This window comes from Colobus angolensis, unplaced genomic scaffold, assembly GCF_000951035.1.
Source record: "Colobus angolensis palliatus isolate OR3802 unplaced genomic scaffold, Cang.pa_1.0 Scaffold3, whole genome shotgun sequence".
Taxonomy (NCBI): Eukaryota; Metazoa; Chordata; class Mammalia; order Primates; family Cercopithecidae; genus Colobus; species Colobus angolensis.
In genome coordinates this window covers 625,463-628,787 of record NW_012116265.1, presented here as the reverse complement: position 1 = coordinate 628,787, position 3,325 = coordinate 625,463, and positions in this window count along the sequence as shown.

Here is a 3,325-nt window from a genome sequence, read left to right as displayed (position 1 = left end):
ATGTGAGGCCAAGAGGGAGCCTGAGGGAACACCAGCCTGGAAAAAGAGAGTGAAGAGAGGATCAGTCAAAAGAGCTGGGCCCCTCCACTGCCTCCAACTCTGATCCATGCCCTGTCCTCCCTCCCTCTTAGTGAACTGGCTCAACCTTCCCACTTCCTGGGGTTCTCGGAGACATCTGGCTCAGCCTCCACTACTGCAGGACATCCCTCCTCAGCACCCAGCTTCAGCCTGGACACTCCCAGGGACTGGAGAGAAGAACTCCCTAGTTGGAAGCATTCTGGTTGCCCTTCAGGGGAAGTCTTGGCCTCCCTTCCTCCTACTACTCCTCTGCTCAACCCCAGCCTGGCCCTGGCTGCCTGTGATGGTTTCAACATAGGACCCGAAAAGTCATATGTTGAAACCTAATCATTGGTGCGATGGTATTAGGAGGTAGGCCCTTTGGGGGGTAATTAGGTCATGGGGCAGGGGATTAGTGCCCTTATAAGAGAGGCCCCAGAGAGCTGCCTTGCCCCTTCCACCATGTGAAGACACTGTAAGAATATAGCCATCTATAAACCAAAAGCAGGCCCTCACCAGACAATGAGGATCTACTGGCACCTTGATCTTGGACTTCCCAGCCTCCAGAACTATGAGAAATAAATGTGAGTTGTTTATGCCACCCAGTCTAAGGCATTCTGTTATATCAGCCCAAATGGACAACAGCACGATCCATGCAGTCTCAACCCCCAGTGGGCCCTGGAGAGGCAGTTCCTCTGGCCCTCAGAGTTGGAATTCTCCATTTGAAAAAGAAATGACATTATTGTTTTTGCAGATTGAAAAAGTAACATGGGCTTGCTTTATTTTAAAAATTAAATAGTAGAGAAAGATAGACAGATAATTGAAATTTGCAATCCCCTTCCAGAGTGAAAATCACTGTTTCTGTTTGCCATGTGTACCCTTGCAGAATGTTTTTAAGTAACAGGCACATGCACGCAGATGCACATCTTGTTAAATGAAAACAGCAACACACTCTGCACGCTGTTCCATAACCCGCTTGTGTCTTTCACTCACATTATGAGAATGTTCCCCTATCAGTACACTCAGATCATTATCATTATTTTATCAGCTGCAGAATATTCTGTTGTAAGAAAGGGCCTTCCTTTAATCACACCTCTCTGATAGATACTGTGGTTCAAAAACCTTCTTATTATAAATAGTGCTCTGTGTACATCCTTGCTCATAAATCTTTGAGCAATAAAATTGGACTGCTTAAACTTGGGGGTTAATGTAGCCCTCTGGCTCACGTCATAAAGGAAATTGATTTTTATTTTCAAAGTCAATGGTGAGTAAATGAACAATGGTTGCCAGGCAACCTGTGAGCAGGGATTGAGTACAGACTAAAGCAAACAGCAGCCTCCACCCGCCACCCCAGGAACCCAGAGCCTCTCAGGCCTTGTGCTTCTAGGTAATGACCCTCCCACCACAGGTCCACTGGAGAGAACCGCCCCAGCTTCCTCCACCCAAACTCCTGCACCCACCACCCAGAGAAATGGAAGTCAAGGACTCAGCAGTCCAAGGCAGCCCTTCTGAAGCAACTTCAGTGGCTCAGCAAATGTTTGTTGAGAACCTCCTATGTGCCTGGCTGGATCAGGGTGTGGCTGCAGAGCTGCACATCACAGTCTGCATCCAGGTCAGCCCTGAATCTCAGGCACTGGAAGCTCAGGGTTAGGAATCTGGGGATGATATCCTGTAGCATCTGTAGTGTAAATCAGCAGTTTTCAATGTATTCACTGTTTCTCTTTCTGCCTCAGGTTACCCTGATGGGCAGGACACACTCTCATCAGTAAGAGAACATCAAAAGGGCAGATGTGGGGGGTGGACAGGAAGATCAGGATCTCTGAAAGGGCAGGTGTTTGATAAAAGTGCCTTCCCTGTCCCCACAGCCTGGGACTCCTGGCACCCTGGGGGAGGGCTGTGCCTTCAGGACTCGCCTTAGACCGGGAGGAGCCATGGAAGGATTTTTCTGGAGAGGAGGAGTGGAGGTAAATCTACAATTCAGCACCTCTCCCTCCACACAGTGGACGGATTGATGGGTGATTGATTGGCAGGGGAGGTGCTCTAGTTTCTGTCAGGAAAAGAAACCCTACAGCCTGTGTGAGCTCTAGGCATTGTGTGGGAAAGAGCAGAGAGAGCAAGAGGCTCCCAGGGGGAGTGGATGGCATCCAGTGAAAGGGGAGACACGGAGGGAGGGGACAAGGACGCTCCTGCAGCCCTAGGGGAAGGAAGCCAGTTACCAGAGCCAGGTTCCAATCCTGCCTCAGCTACTACATCCCTCCCTGCCCTTCCTCTCACGAACGTAAAGCTTAACAATTGTAATCACACAAAAGTCATCCTCAGTCTCAGGTGTGGGCTGGGACTACACGTTTTCTCATTCAACAGTGAAACCATCTTTGCAAAGATGATGACAGTGAAAGAGTCCAGCATGGCTGACTCCTTCTTGCTTCCAGCCCCACAGGCTGGCTGTCCTCACTCTTTCCTGAACGTAGGCCAAGCAAACCTGGGGAGGAACTTAGGTTATAGTTTAACTTTGAAGCAAGGATGATAATAGTCCTTCCCTAAAACTAACCCCTGAAACCACCTTTATAAAACTAATGAAAGCCTACTAGATTATAAATGTGGGAAGGGTCTAAATTCTGCTAAAATACAGACATAGTTAAATGATAACCAGTCATTGCTCCACATCACTATTGTAGAACCTAAGATTGGTCTTTTGAGATGCTTTTCAGACTTTTGCATTGTGGCAACCTACAGACTCCACCTGGACCCGTGATTCATGACTCAACTGGTACACCCAGAAGCTGACTCAGAGCATAAGGATCATTTTCCACACCCCTAGGATTTCATCTCCAACCAGTCAGCATTCCCCATTCCCTAGGTTTTTATTCTTAAAAACCTTAGCCTCTGAGCTTTTAGGGAGATTTATTTAAGTAATACACTCCTGTCTTCCACTTAGCTGGTTCTGTATGTATTAAACTCTTTCTCTACTGCCATACTGCTGTCTCAGTAAATTAGCTCTATCTATGCAGTGGGCAAGAAGAACCAGTTGGGTGGTTAAAACACTAGAAATAGGCATTGTTTTTGTTTTTGTTTTGTTTTGTTTTTGTTTTTGTTTTTGAGATGGAGTCTCACTCAGTCGCCCAGGCTGGAGTGCAGTGACGTGATCTCCGCTCACTCCAAGCTCTGCCTCCCAGGTTCATGACTCCTGCCTCAGCCTCCCAAGTAGCTGGGACTACAGGTGCCTGCCACCATGCCCGGCTAATTTTTTGTATTTTTTGTAGAGACGGGG